The sequence below is a fragment of the Natator depressus genome, chromosome 6 (assembly GCF_965152275.1).
Source record: "Natator depressus isolate rNatDep1 chromosome 6, rNatDep2.hap1, whole genome shotgun sequence".
Classification (NCBI taxonomy): domain Eukaryota; kingdom Metazoa; phylum Chordata; order Testudines; family Cheloniidae; genus Natator; species Natator depressus.
Window position 1 is genome coordinate 73,813,982 of NC_134239.1, and position 15,794 is coordinate 73,829,775.

At 40.7% G+C, this 15,794-nt stretch overlaps 1 protein-coding gene and 1 long non-coding RNA gene across 3 annotated transcripts in view; one reads left to right on the plus strand and one right to left on the minus strand.

Moving 5' to 3' along the window:
• Positions 1-327: 327 nt before the first annotated feature.
• LOC141989281 (uncharacterized) lies at positions 328-12,225 on the minus strand. Its single transcript, XR_012639953.1, has 4 exons — positions 12,200-12,225; positions 4,187-4,318; positions 1,633-1,847; positions 328-721 (listed from the first exon to the last, which is right to left on the minus strand). It is a non-coding gene; the product is annotated as an uncharacterized LOC141989281 (long non-coding RNA).
• Positions 12,226-14,188: 1,963 nt separating this feature from the next.
• KATNBL1 (katanin regulatory subunit B1 like 1) overlaps positions 14,189-15,794 on the plus strand; it is a 55,512-nt gene continuing 53,906 nt past the window's right edge. For both annotated transcript variants that reach the window (XM_074955729.1, XM_074955728.1), the window contains exon 1: positions 14,189-14,439. The gene's annotated coding sequence lies outside the window, so the exon portion shown is untranslated. The remainder of the gene's footprint in view (positions 14,440-15,794) is intronic.

Here is a 15,794-nt window from a genome sequence, read left to right on the forward strand (position 1 = left end):
GGTACTGTGTGACACTTCTGTTTGTTTCTCCTTGATGAAAACCCGCCCTCTTGATTGACTCTAAATTCCCTGTAAGCCACCCGCCCTCCCGCCTTCGATCACAGCTTGCTTGCAAAGGAAATAAAGTCACTATCGTTTAAAAAACATGTATTCTTTATTAATTGATTATAAAAATAGGGAGATAGCTCACAAGGTAGCCCGGGTGGGGTGTGGGAGGAGGGTAGGAAGGAAGGAAAAGGCCACTTTAAAACTTCTTGAATGACAGCCTTCTGTTGCTTGGGCTGTCCGCTGGGGTGGAGTGGTTGGGTGCCCGGAGCCTTCCACACACACACACACCCCCGCGTTCTTGAGCATCTGGGTGAGGAGGCTATGGAAATTGGGGAGGAGGGAGGGCGGTTAAACAGGGGCTGCAGCAGCAGTCTGTGATCCTGCTGCCGTTCATGAACTTCCACCAGACGCCGGAGCATGTCCATTTGATCCCGCAGTAGCTCCAGTGTTGCCTCATGCCTCCTCTGATCTTTCTGCCACCACCTCTCCTCACGTTCATCAGCCACTTTCCTGTACTCTGCTATTGTGTCCCTCTACACATTCTGCTGAGCTCTGTCAGTGCCGGATGACTGCATGAGCTCAGAGAACATTTCATCGCACGTGCGTTTTTTCTGCTGCCTTATCTGAGATAGCCTTTGGGACGGAGGAGGAAGGCTTGAAACATTTGCAGCTGCTGGAGGAAAAAAAGGGAGTGAAGTATTTAAAAAGATACATTTTACAGAACAATGGCTATACTCTTTCACGGTGAACAACACTATTCACATTACATAGCGCATGTGATTTTGGTAGACGATTGCATTTTGCATCTTATATTGAGTGCCTGCGGCCTTGGTGTTAGAGATCACACACGCAGTGCCGGGCAACAGAATTCGGCTTGCAGGCAGCCATGGTAAGCCATAGTCTTTCAGCTTCTGCAACCTGCATAACAGCAGCGCCCTCCTCTCCCATACCAAGCAAAGCACGTTGAGTTGGCCATTTAGTGTGGCGGTTTTCTTCTTAACGTGCAGCAGCAGAAACCAAACTAACCGCCCCCCCCCATCCAATTCTCTGGGATGATTGCTTTACCCCTCACCCCACCTCATGGCTGGTATCAGGGAAGATCCCTGCTAGCCAAAAGCGAACAGCTCCGCACCAATGCCCCCCCCCCCGCCCACCGCGTGGCTAACTGCGGGGAGGATTTCTTTTCAGCCACAGGCCAGGTTACCATGAACAATATCACTCTCTTGAGGATAACACAGAGAGATAAAGAACGGATGTTGCTTGAATGCCAGCAAACCCCGGGACCATACGCTGCCAGGCTTTGTCATGCAATGATACCAGATTACTTGCTATTAGCATGGCGTGGTAAAGTGTCCTAGCATGGAGGACGAAATAAGGCTGCTCTCCCCAGAAACCTTCTGCAAAGGCTTTTAGAGTACCTCCAGGAGATGTCCCTGGAGGATTTCCACTCCATCCCCAGACACGTTAACAGACTTTTCCAGTAGCTGTACTGGCCACGAATGCATCCCAAGTCCTCAGGGCTAATTAATCATTAAAGAACATGTGCTTTTATAACACGTATTATATTTAAAAAGGTACACTCACCAGAGGGCCCTTCTCCGGCTTCGTTGGGTTGGGAGGGTATTTCATAGAATATCAGGGTTGGAAGGGACCTCAGGAATGGTGAAGTATCAAGGAACATATGAATCTTCAGTGCATCTGTCATGTAAATATCTTGCGACGCCAGCTACAACAGTTCCATGAGAACACCTGTTCTCTTTCAGGTGACATTGTGAACAAGAAGCGGGCAGCATTATCTCCTGCAATGTAAACAAACTTGTTTGTCTGAGCAATTGGCTGAACAAGAAATAGGACTGAGTGAACTTGTAGGCAGAGAGAGACCTGTTTGAGCAATTGGCTGAACAAGAAATAGGACTGAATGGACTTGTAGGCAGAGAGAGACCATGAAAGTTTTATATTGTTTGATTTTTGAATGCAGTTGTTTTTTGTACATAATTCTATATTTGTAAGTTCAACTTTCATGACAAAGAGATTGCACTTCAGTACTTGTATGAGATTAATTGAAAAATACTATTTCTTTTGTTTTTTACAGTGCAAATATTTGTAATCAAAAGTAAATATAAAGTGATCACTGTACACTTTGTATTCTGTGTTATAATTGAAATCAATATATTTGAAAATGTAGAAAACATCCAAAAAATTTTAAATAAATGGTATGATGTTATTAACAACACAATTAATTGCAATTAATTTTTTAATCACTTGACAGCCCTAATTATTTATTATTTGTATTCTCCATGATTCCCATGTCCAGAAACAATTTCTAATACAGACCTGTTTCTTACAAAAAGACTATATTGGACTGTTCTAACTTCTCGATATAGGGGCAGTAGAGATAGGGAAGTATTAATGACATTGTACAATGCTCTGGTAAGACTTCATCCTGACTACTTTGTACAATTCTGGTCACCCATGTTCAAGAAATATGAATTCAAAGTGGAACAGGTGCAGAGAAGTGGTACTAGGATGAGCAGGGGAATGGACAGCCTACCTGATGAGCGGAGACTAAAATAATTTCACTTGTTTAGCCTAAAAAAGTGAAGGCTGAGAAGGATATGATTGCTCTCTATAAATCCATCAGAGAGTAAACATGAGGGAAAAGAGCTGTTTAAGCTAAAGAACACTGCTGTCACAAGAACAAATGGATATAAACTGGCCATAAATAAATTTAGTCTGGAAATTAGAAGATCTTTAACCATCAGTGAGGTGAGGTTCTGGAACAGCCTTACAGCAGAAGTAGTGGGGGCAAAAACCTAACTAGTCTTAAACTGGATCTTGAAAAATTTATGAACAGGATTATATGAGGGGTTGTCTACAATACCAGGGGCCTGGACTTGATGACCCAAGAGGTCCCTTCCAGCTCTGTGTTCCTAGAAAATGTTTCCCATCTATAAAGATGACTTGCTCACTAATACACCTTATGTGAAAAATAAAATAAACAATGTACAGTGTGGTCACACTAGTTTACCTCATCCCCTGAGGGATGTGAAGAGTGAGTGTGAAGAGTCATCTAAAACATTCAGACAAAATGACATGCTAAACTGAATGTTTAAGCTCTTAGATACCTGAAATAAACAGATACACATTAATTATGTAGTCTGCAAAAAAATTCACTAGAGTGAACACTGGGAACACACAGGAATTGTAAAGCGTGTTTTGTTATAAGGAACCAGGCTTTGGCCTCCTCTTATGTGGGATTACATCAACTCCATTAATGTCATCCTCACACGATGACTGAACGAAAGAATTGTCCTAACAGTAAAAAGTAGGTGCTACAGTCATTTTAATGCTCATGGTAAATAGTGATGACACTGAGTCTATTAGAAATTGGACCTCAGTGGCATGAATCTTTCTGTGAGTATCCTAAGAAAGAAAGTGCAGCAATAAGCATTGTTAATCAAGATAGACCTACACGTCATACATAATCGGCAAGGGCCCAGGAAGGCTAAAAGTTTAAAATGCTTTATTTGAATAATTATAGGATTTGAAGGATTAAGCTGAACTGAAAGATTTAAGGACATAGAAGGATTAACCAAGAAATAAAAAAGAGAGAAACAGAGTGAAGCTATGGAAGGGCGGTCAGAAAAGAAATTAAATTCAGCAAGGCTATATGTCTAAGAAGAATTGTTAAAAGCATTTAGAATCAAAGACTTAAAATGCAGGAAATATTCTTTCCTTCTATTCTGCTGGTTATCCAATACCTGAACATTTTAAAGAAAAATTAGATTTAGGATTGATTTCCCTTTTTAAAAAAACTATCAATATGTCAGAGGAGCTGAAAGTTCTAATTAAAAAGGGTAGACATGTCAGTTGACAATGCTTCCATCACCTCCCCAGCTTTCTCATATCTGAAAGTCTACACTCACTGTGCATCACACTAGCTACCATTAGATATGAAACCCCAGCATGTAATATGCTGGTGAAATTTACACTCACTGGAACCTGTGCATAGAAGTAAGGTGAATCCCAATCTTTACATTATTCTACTATCGTGAACTTTTTAATTTTTTTTTAAGTTTTCAATAATTGTATTTTTAAGAGAAAATTACAGTAAAAAATTAATAACAGTGGGATTTACCTTGTCCTGAAAGGACAATTTGCAGGTTTCAGTGCTGATATATTGCCATTGTATCAACAGCAGCTTCCATACTTTATATAATATCATGCAAGGAGCATGATGTGATGATCCATATCTCATGAAGTAAGAGACCTGGCATGTTTGAATTTCAGAAGAACAAAAGAAGAACAAAAACAGAGGATATTAATTTTGAATGGCGTCAGGCTTTATTCTGCATCTGTCATGCACTTGAGCATTAATGTCAATAGAGCTATTTAAGAAAGTAAGATTTGAAGGATGAGAGCTGAAATCCCCTTGGATGCTGAAAGGCTCCCTTAAACTTTTTATTAGGTGGTAATTCAACACATACAAATTCAACAAATACAAATTCAACACTGCATTTTCAAAACAATGCAATACTGTGGGGGGGAAAAGCTTTTTCCTTATCCTTAGTTCTTTTTATATTTTTTATTATCACCTTTAAAAGAAAGAGGGGCTTGAAGGTTCATTGAGGTAATTTGCAGAAGAGAAGCTAAGGAAGAGGACAAAACAGGACAGGAAAAAGCTGAAAGGAGGAATCAATTTTTGAAACGGAGAAAGGAAATAAAAGAAACAAGAGGTGAGGAATGTAATAAATATGTAAATATATACAAAAACTAGATAAAGGGTTCAAAACATGATGTTAGGGCAGAAGAAGACAATGAGAAAACAGAAAATTTAATTTTAAATTTGTGTTCAAAATCTATATGACTTTGCAGAAAATTATATTTCTGTCAAAAAATGCATTTTCTGACAGAACACTGTTTCAAGAAAAATGTTCCAGACAGTTCCCGATGAAGGTTGACTGATTCTTTTAAATCTGTCTGCTGTCTTTCCTACTGTGGGCCATGATGTAGTGCTAATACATCTGTGGACTATCATCCATCCTGAGAAGATCAACTAACAGGACCAATGTATTCTCTAAGCCCAGGTAGAAAAACAAACTGTATGGAGTTGAGGAGGCCTGAAAACACCAAAATGCTGCCGAACCTATTCTGCCATAACCCTCCTCAATAATCTTACCAGAAGAGAAAGATTCAAGACAGGATGATAATGGGAGACTGTCAACATCAATATTTTTTATCAAGAATCCAACAGCAACTTCTTTAAAAGAAGTTGGCATATTCATCTCCCAAATGCTTGCATTGACAATCAGTTCCAAAAATGGTTTTTGGCATCTTCCTGAGAGATCATAGGTCATAATTAGCAACTTCCTGGCATCTCCGTAAGCAGCACCAACTAAAACTATAGCAATAACTTTTCAAAAAATTGTAGACACTTGCCCACATTTCGGTCTAAAACTTTTTTTCTGTTTACCATGTTCTTTGTTCTGGCTGTTTAGTACTGAATGAGTTTCCTAGTCATTTTTAATTGACGCAGGAGTACTTGTGGCAGTGTTAGCACCTGCATTCCCACACAAACAACCCTGTACTCTCCTAGAATCAAAATTAAGTACTCTCTCCTGGGGTCTCATTTATTAATAAAAAGGTTCTTTCAAAATTATCCTACGTTAAACCCTCCGTCTAAATATTTTCCTTGGGATTAGTCGCTCCTGCCTAACATATCTCCCTACCTGGAAACCTGGAATGGTTTTCAGGCTAACCCTATCAGCCTGTTACACTGTGGGGCCACAGGCTATGTCAAATATTTTGTTTGATTTGTGTACATTTAATGCTGGTGTTGAAAGATGCTTGACTGACAGCCCTAACAGTAGCAAAGCAAGCTTTCTCCACTTTCCTATCAATGTGTTCACAATCCAGCCTCTAAGGTTCAGAGGAGAGTGTAGTCCTCTTTCCCATTGAATCTTTGGTCTTCACCTGCATGCTAATTCTGATAGCGTTTTTGTGATTTGGATACCTGACCACTAGGAATAGGACTGAGCCTACCACTTTATTCTACATAGGTCACTGAACAGACACCAGATGGTAACAACATTCTGTCCCTATTAATCTGGGCTAGATTTGACTTGGCAATTTAGAAGTGAAAAGCTTTATCCTATTACCAATCCCCTGAGTCATCCTGTCACCAACCAATGAGCTAAAGATTAAGTATTTAAGTTCCAGAGCCTCAAATACCTAATTTACTACATATTTCAGAGATCTACAGTGTAGATCTAAGATAAGGTATATCACATTATTGTCAAAACATGCTATTGCATCTGAACCCTACATCAGGAGAAATAAGAAAGGAAGTCAGGCTGGAAAAACAAGAATGCCAGTTGGCATACTGCAGCCTTACGCAAATAATTGACAAAGAAAAGTTTGCAAAGGATAGAAAAATACCAGTGAAAATGGAAAATACAAGTAAGCTGTTGTGAAAAAAAGCAATGTGGAAAAACAGGGACACATTAGGACAAGGAAAATACACATTATTATGACTATAACTATAAGGCAGGAAATAGTAAGACACACACAGCATCCTAGATTTGAGAAAGACTCAAAACAATAATATATTATAACATTGTACATGCTCTACATCTAGGTAGAATCTCAACTGTAGAAAAATTTGCTTTCTCATTAAAATGAACTGCCACTTCCTTACTTTTACTTTTACTCATATTTGTCACACTTGCCTAACTACAGGCTTTTTGCCAGAAAATCAGGCTTTTGGGAGCGTGTTTCCCAGGCCCCCAAAACTGTCTCCAAAATCACCACTTAAATCACAATCTTAAACTGTAGCCATAAGTACCACAAGTTATTTGCAGCTGTGAAAATGATGCTAAATATATAGTTCAAGCTGGCTGTGAAGGAGACAACCCTTGAGTTCTTGAGCTCCTCCATATCCAGATTCACTTACTTTAATTAAATTCATTATTTTCAAAATAGAAATATGCTTGGTGTCAATTTTTTCAAGCAGCACAGAGAAACCTCAAGCAAATGCAACATAGTAGGGAGAGGGATTAAATAAGACAAGGAAAAAATAGGCTTTTTATTTTTCCCTTTGCTGATAGGTATGTTTATAGTCCCTTAACTATACATATATTTATTGTGTGTGTGTGTGTATACAAGTCAGTTAAATACAAGGTCTCACTGATCTATGTGGCAAGGAGAAAACTACTGTTTTGGGAGATGTTTTACATTTATTAGTTTTATTTTTTTATTCCTTATGTGTTTTGTGCAGTTGGATTTATGGTAACTAAATCATAAATCATGACTACATCGTGGCATACGAAAAATATTTGAAAGTATGCTCTGAAGGTTTGACCAGCACTTATTCAAGATTACCTGCATAACTCATTCATGCCTCTGCCACTCATAAATATTAAATAATCCCAACCTCCTTTGATAAAATTTTTATATCACACTGTCACATCTTCTATATGTGTATACATATGTGCAGTTGTAGTAAATATTACTCTAAAGAAGATATTATAAACCATATTTTCCACTAATAATACTTTTTTATTTGAAAAATAAAACATTTTTAGAAATATATAATTAAAGTTTCCCTAAACTTTTTAAATAAAAAATATTAAAAATACCCTTTTTCTACATCAAAAATTGAATTTAAAATTGGTGGGCTTTTGATTTGTGAATTTTTATTAATTTTTTATCAAAAAGTCTCATTTTTTCATTTGTCTTCCTTTTTAAAAATAGTAAATATTCAAAATTAATATTTTAATTTTGATATACATTTTTAAGAAAAAAAAATCCCGTAACTGACAAAAAATATTAAATGCTATTTTATTTAGACAATTAAAAAAAAAGAAAACAATAAACCAAAAAATCCAATACAATTTTTCAGTAAATGTTGATTACATCAAAAATCAAAACAAAAACATTAAAATGATTTGAAATGTTCTGTAATTCTCTTTCTTCAATCAATTCTCTATATAACCATATAAAATTGCAAATTCACAAAGTTCAAAGAACCAAAACCAATTAACAAAGGTGGATTTTTTAAAAGAATTTGTGATTGTCTTGTCCTGCTTTTGTCCTGCCTCCTGTACTTTGAATATTATATTTTGTATGTTTTCTCTTTAGATTATAAGCTCTGTCTCTCTAGTTGTCTGCAAAACACCTAGCATGCATTTGGGTATTTTGGTTCCAATTTTGAGCTGTGGTCATGCTGAGCTCACTGCAGCTTTGGTTGGGAGGGAGCAACATCATGGATATATACCACATTTGTGGCTAGTGGATTCCAGGACTGGTCAGGAATCAGTTCAGCCCCCAGCGTAAGCTAGAGCAGCCTTTAGGCAGTCTAGAATAAACTGGAGCATAGAGCCCATTTAGCCAAATTCCTCTCCCCAGACCATATCCCAGATGCACCACCTGTGGGAGTGTCAGCTACCCAGGACAAGGGCAGTCTAGCCTAGTGGTCAGAGAAGGCATCAGGAGCCAAAGCCAAGGGTCATGCTGGAGGGCAGGAACTGGGTACCAGAGCTAGGAGTTGAGCCAGAGTCAGTACTCAGCTATGGGTTAAACCAGAGGGCAGGAAGTGAGCAAGCAGGGTATCAAGCAAGGAGAGGTTCAAGGCAGGGGCAGGACTGTGGCAAGGCTGGGGGCAAAGCAGGAACAAGGTAACACAGGAGCAGGCACAGTAGTAGGTGTGAGCATTGAGAAGGCAGTAAACTGCTGCTGCTGACTTGAGTCAGCCTACTGGCCTTTACAGCCAATCATGTGACATGGTTACTCAGGCAGCCTGCTGCAGGCCAGCTGTACTGATGAGGCTGCCTGGAGACTAACTCTGCTGCAGGCTCTGATTCCTGACAGGAGGAGACAGATAGGGTAAAGGAGTTTTCAGAAAATTCTCCCATCATGTGGAAAAGTTTTTCAACAGTTCAGAACCTGGAAATCTAAAGAGAAGGAAATCCCCAGGTGTATGGAAGCAGGACTAGATGCATGGAGAGCCAACTACTCTACAATACAGAGCTGATCTCTCTAATCGCTGTCAGCATGATTTTAGTCTCCCCCAGTTTCACATTAGCATCCCTTTTCGTTCTTTGTACAGCGCCTAACACAGAGGGGTTCTGGTCTATGACTGGGGCTCCTATGTACTATGATAATAAAAATAATGATAAATAATACTAATTTGTGGAGGGGATGCCACAGGAGTTAATGCTGTCCCAAAAGGACTTACAGTCTACACTACACTACAAACTTTTGCTAGCATAGCTATGTCACGAGTTGTGATCCCTGACCAAAATAGCTGTGCTGGCAAAAGCCCCTAGTGTCAATGCAGTTATACTGGCAAAACTGCACTTTTGTTGGCATAGTTTATTTCACTTATTTGGAATAAGCTATGCTGTCAAAAAAACAGCTTTGCCAGCATAAGCTATGATCAGCCTTTGCCAGTATAGTATACTGGTATAGCTATACCAGCAAAATGCGCTTAGTGTAGACCTGGCCTCAATCAGACAAACATAGAAAATTAAGAAAACAGACAAAGGAAGGAACAGAGAATGGAGAAATTAGGATTAAGGCAAAGAAGGTGAATCATGAAATATTGCAAATCAATCTTATAAATTCTGATTTGCTTTTTAATTGACAATGTAGTAGGGCAAGAGATACCACAAAAGTGGAAGTAAGCAGTAGAAAGTAAGGTGAAAGAAATGGGGTTTGAGGAGGTATTTGGAAAAAGAGAGTGAGGATGCTTGGTTACCAGAAGAGGAATGTCTTTCCAGGCATAGGGAGCAGCATAAAAATAGTCATCAAGTGAAATACCAAGTGGACTGGGGGTTGTTTGTGTATGTATGTCTGAAAGCAGAATTGGGCCCTAAGCAGAAGTTATAGTGCTATTACCTCTTTTAACCCCTAGGTGGTGCTGCAAAACAGCTTGTCTTCACTTGAGGTATTTGATACCAGGGTTCAGTAGCAAAAACATGATTAAATTTGGCAGCCCTGACTAAACAAACTAGTTACATTACTATCCTAAAAGCTACATACACGGTTATGTGGCTTTTTTTATTAAATAAAATAAATTGCTATTGCAAAATCTTGATTTATCTGTACATCCAATATCCTGAGTGCTGCTAATCTTTTGTATAGTTATATTTTTTTTCATTTCTGCAAAATACATACTTTATAATGACAAGTTATTTACTCATCACAACTTATTTTCAGGAAGTTAGAATTGTTTCAAATAAAATAACACTTTGTATTTTGCAGTAACGTACTTAATTCTTCTTCATGTCACTGCAGTCTTTTTTTATTTCCAGTTGATGATGGCATTGTTTTGAGATATATTCTAGTAATAATACAAGAGAATATGTTGGTTGTGGGATGAAGTACAAGGTGTCTTCAGTATTCATCCACACTGACAATTATTTTTATTAGGGTAGAATTACTGTACAATTATTTCATTTCAACACATACGCCATCATGTTGCCTTTCTACAGTTTTTTCTGTTCTGGCATATGGATATGGAAGCTGTGGAATTGTTCCCTCAGATTTTAATCTGAAAGAAAAATGTCAAGTACAGTATATGCCCATAAAAACATGCTGTACTGTTTTCAAAACATGACAAATATAACATTTTTGATACATGCTCTTTAAAAGAAGTATAAAATGGGTAAGGCAGTGTTCTTTAGTAGTCAGAGCACACCGCTCTGAGCCACGAGCTCTTGAGTCCTATCTGCCACTAGTTCTGCCATTGATCTACTTATCTGCCTCACAGGGGTGTTGTGAGAACTAATAAATTAATATCTGTACAGTGCTTTGAAGATGTAATGCACTACATACCTGCTAAATCCACAATATTAAATAATTTTTACTGGAGAGATCCATACTTTCCTTTAACAGACATGATTTGAAAAACAGGTGGAACAGGAACAAAGTGGGGTTTTTTTAAAGGAGCAAAAGAGGCTGATGAAAAGCCCAATAAATTACACAGTAGAATTATTAAATAGGAGAGCCACAGCCTTTCCCAAAATTATATTGAATATCAGATCCACCTTATAATTTGTGATGTCCCAGCCAGAAGGAAGCATTAGATGATGAATTACCTTCCCATTCCAGTCCCATTGCATAAGGAGAGATAACTGGTAGTGAGTTACACACACACACACACACACACACACACTTCCTAATGTTGCTGGAGGAGGAGATTGGGCTGGCCTGTAACCTGCAAATTCAGTTCTGTTTTCTCTCAAACTGTTTGTCTTGTCCATTTAGATTGTAAGATCCCAAGGGTAAGGACTGTCTCTTACTATGTGCCAGGCACAAAGGGAATCAGATCTTGGTTGGAGCCTCTAGGTGCTACTGTAATACAAATGAAGACAATAAAATAATAATAATAATAATTAATACAATACCACAGGGCCTGATAATTTTCCTGGAAGTCTCTGCAATTTCTCCAGGTACTGACAATCCCTTTATATTTTGTTTTTGTTTGATTTAATTAGCCACTAGATGTTGATGGGAATCAATTACTGTGTTACAACAAAAATCCCTCTGGACATCACACTGTTTTCTGAGATTCTCTCTACAGCTATTAAAAAAATATACTAGGAAACATCCCTGCCACCATCATCACTACCAAACATCAAAACTTATTTAGTTGGCTTCTTTTAAAAATGTATTTAGCATCCATGATGTGTTATGGACACACTTAGGGACATTGATCCCTACTTGAGAAGATCAACGTCTTCAGATATGTGTTGTGCAGTCAAATAATAGCCAGACATTTTAGCAGGGCCTATGGTAATATGATACTTTCCCTTCTTTTGGTACTGGTTTTGCCAATATGGCACCAAATTTCTCAACATAGTACAAAGTAAGGCATTAAAAAAGGATCTGTAATAGTTTTATATGTCCAGACATCCACAACTCATGTGCTCTTAATTCAGTAAGAAAAAATTATGCATGCATCAAGACAATTTTCAGGAAGTTTACAGTTCCCCAAGTCACTTCTGAGGCTTGTGAAATGTCATCAGCTTGTGACATTGGATTGTAACATGAAAGACATTTTACACGTCATCTTGCTTTGCAACGTACCAACACAGTGTCACAAGATTATTACCTAGATTGAACACACTCAGGAAAATGATAAGCCTACCTTATGTTTAAATGCAAATAGTCTTTGAGTTATTCAAGCACCAAAGTTCTTGGTCATCAAAGTTCTTAAAGCATGAAGATACATTTTTAATTTTCTCACTCAGATGACTCTGTGAAGAAAGAAAGGAACGTCAGCAAACCTTCTCTTTCCAAAAATGTACTTCGAGGCTCACAAGAAGCATGAGAAATTTCAACCGAAAGGATAGAATTTTGGGTTGGTTGTTTTGTTTCATTTTCTTTTTTTTCTTTTTTTTCCAGAAATCAGAATGTTTTAAGCAGGAGAGACTGAAAAGGGTCTACACTAGAAAAGGATTGCCCATGTAGTTATGGATATAGCTATACTGGCAAACTCTCCTAACCACGATGCAGCTTAAACTGGCAAAAGAGTTATTTTGCCAGTATCACTTACACCAGTAATTGAATGAAATAGTTATACCAGCAAAGGATGTTTTTTCCAAATAACTGTATTTATACCAGGGCTTTTGCCAGCATAGCTATGTCAGTTATAAGTGTGATCCCCCCCCCCATACGCACACACTCTGACATAACTTTGCGAGCAAAACTTTTAAGTATAGACCAAGACCTGAGAGGAATTGTGTGGCCAAAGGCCTTTATGGTCTTGTGGGGATGGTGAGTCTGGGGGGTGTTGTGGATGTGATGAAGCTCTCTGAGGGAGGCTGTGTGGAGAAAGAGAGATGGGTTTTGAAGTTGAGACTGTGGGAGTTTGTGAGGGCAATGAGCCCTATGTAGGATGTGGAGGTAGTGAGTTAAGAGGGATTGTGGGGACAAAAGGTGAAATCCTGGCCCAGTTGAAGTTAATGGCAAAATTGACATTGTCTTCAATGCAGTCAGGATTTCACACAAATGAGACTAAGGGAGTTTGTGGGGAGAAGAAGTGATTGCCTGAGAGGGTGCTGAAGTGATGAGGCTGGCTGCAAGGATTATATCTACAGAGAGAATATGGGTAGGGCTGGGTTGGAAAATGTTGAGTATTTTCAAAAAATTTCACTGATTTTTTTGATGAAACAACTCAATCCCATCCCCCCTTTTCCCTTTTTTCCCATTGGAACAGTAGGCAGGAGGAGAGAAATAAGAAGGAACAAACATTTTATATTAAAAAATTTTAAAAGTGTAGGTTCATTTTATTGAAAAATCAAAAAATTGAAGGAAACAAAAACTTTTTGTGCAAACATTATTTCCATCAAAAAGTCATTTTTAAGCCAAATATATATATATACATACCACTATAATTGTGGGGACAATAAGGTGGTTTTGATGGGGGTCGTGGTGGTGGGGATTGAGGGTAGTGAAACTGGGCTGTAGAAAGGGGTGGTTCAGACTGGTTAAGGGGTGCTTGTGGTGGCTGTGAGACAAAATGGGGGGAGTGACTGATGGAGTTGTGCACTGGCGGGCCCGGGGAAGAGTTGTTGGGACAGGGAGGTGGCCTGACAGAAGTGTGGAAGTGGCAGGGCTGAGGCTGGGTTGTGGGGGCAGGAAAACTCCCTGGAGGTGGGTTTGGGGGGCAGTGAGACTGAGAGGCTTGTGAGGCTAGTGATGCTGAAGGGGGTTGGCACTGAAACTCTGTGAGCGACACTAGTTCTGGGGGTGGTGAGACAGCGTAAGGTATGTTGTGGGGATGGTGAGGCGGGGGGCGGGGAAGAGATGGGGAGGTGATGGGATGATGGGGCCCTGACTCTGAGGGGCAGACGTGGTTGGGGTAGCAGTGAGAGCCGGGAGAGTTGGAGCAGGGGCGCTGAAGGGGGCAGCTGGTAAACCTTGCAGGATGAGGGAAGAAGGGGGACTGAGGGAGAGCTGTGGTGGGACGGGTTAGTTAGAGGCTGGTGACAATGGAGAAGTGAAATCGCGGGGTGGACGACACCAATAGGGGGCTGGAGCGAGGCAGGGATGCTGCTTTGTCTACGGGCTGCCCCGGGCAGCGAGGCGGGTTTACACGAGAGCACTGGTGCGCAAGGAAGAGGCTGAGGCTGCCGAGTGACGTGGGCGGCCAGTTCCCCCGGTCGCCACCACGGGAGGCGGTTTCGTTGCGCGGTGCGAAGGCCGCCGGGTGGGAGGAGACAGGCCTCGGTGGCCCGCCCCGGCTCTCTCCGGCCCGGCATGCAGCGCGCCGCAGTTTGAATGGCGCAGGCTCTGGGGAGTGGGCCCCGGCGCTAGGACTGCCCCGGATCAGCGCCGCCTCCTCGGCTCGGCGTAGCCCGGGCGGAGCGGTACCATGAGCAGCTGGTGAGTGGGCAGCCGGGGTCTCGGGACCGCTCTTGGTCACGGCCCTTCCTGCCTTGGGGCTGAGCCCGGGACCGCTCCCTCTGCCGGGCAGCGCGGGCGCCCCGCTCCACAGCGGGGAGTCCCGGCCCGCCGCTCAGTCAGGGTCCCTGGCATGGATCGGCCTGGGGCGGAGGTGCTGGCGCCTCTGCGGCGGGGTTGTCCGTCATGTGCTAGACCCTGGCTGGTGCCAGGTGAGATCCATGGCGGGAGAGGCTGACAGGGACCGTCTCTCCAGCCGTATCCCTTCCGGGACAGGTGTTGCTGCTGGCGGGGGGAGGGGTGCGCTCCTCTCTCGTGACACTTCCAGGCGTGTTGTCACAGGCCTCGCAGCTCGGCCTTTCCCAGGGCGTGGGCTAGCCCCTGACAGCAGCCCTGCGCCTCTCGTTTCCTACCCGCTCGGTGCGCGACCTTGCCACCTTCCTCTCCTCTCCCGTGCTGTGCCTTTCATGCGCATTGGCTGCCCCTTGGAAGGAGACGTTACCCGTGCCATTAAGTACATGATCAGCCCCTTCATTTTACCTGGGAGAATGTCTTCAGATAGTTGTACTTCCAAATGAGCAAGATTGGGCAGATCTGCGTTTCCTAACAGGATGATGATACAAGCTCCAATTTAAAACGAGACACCAGTAGGGCTGAAAAGCATATCCTGAGGTTTGCTGGTCTTTACTTTGTTCAGTGGGTGGAACTGATGTTTTATTCCTGGGGGAAAAGAAGGAAACTCTTCAGATATCTACAGACTGTTCGTGGCGGAACAGTGCATTGCTTTGCTAAAGGGAGTTTTGGTTTTCTGAGGAAAATACATGACTGTTGTGCTGGAGTCACTCAGTATATTTAGGTTTAATTACTGCTGTCTGAACAAGCTTAGATAAAATACAAAGAAACGATTTAATTTGTAATGTCTGTTAACATTTTTAGCACTTCAGAAAAAAAATTATTTTCCAAAAATAATTTTTTCACTGTGGTGTATGCTACTCTTTTTAGGACTGGTTTAAATCTATATACATTTAAAAATAGTTACATTCTTGGTTATAGATGAATTTCCCTTTTCCCTACCACTCCCCTCCTTCCATTCCTCCTAAACTCCCTGCCTTAAACAGAGAATGTGATAGCTATGCGGGGTGTTCCATAGAAAATTAAATGTGATTTCAAAGGGAATTTGTAATTTGCTAGTCTTCTTTGTTAGAAGGAATAAATAAAAGCCAGTATCAAAACTATTCCATTCAAGATAGTTCTATCTTAGGTCTAAAAAACATTGATATATAGTCTTACATGTTATGGATAGGTCTACAAAGAATTTCATTGAATTATTAAAATGA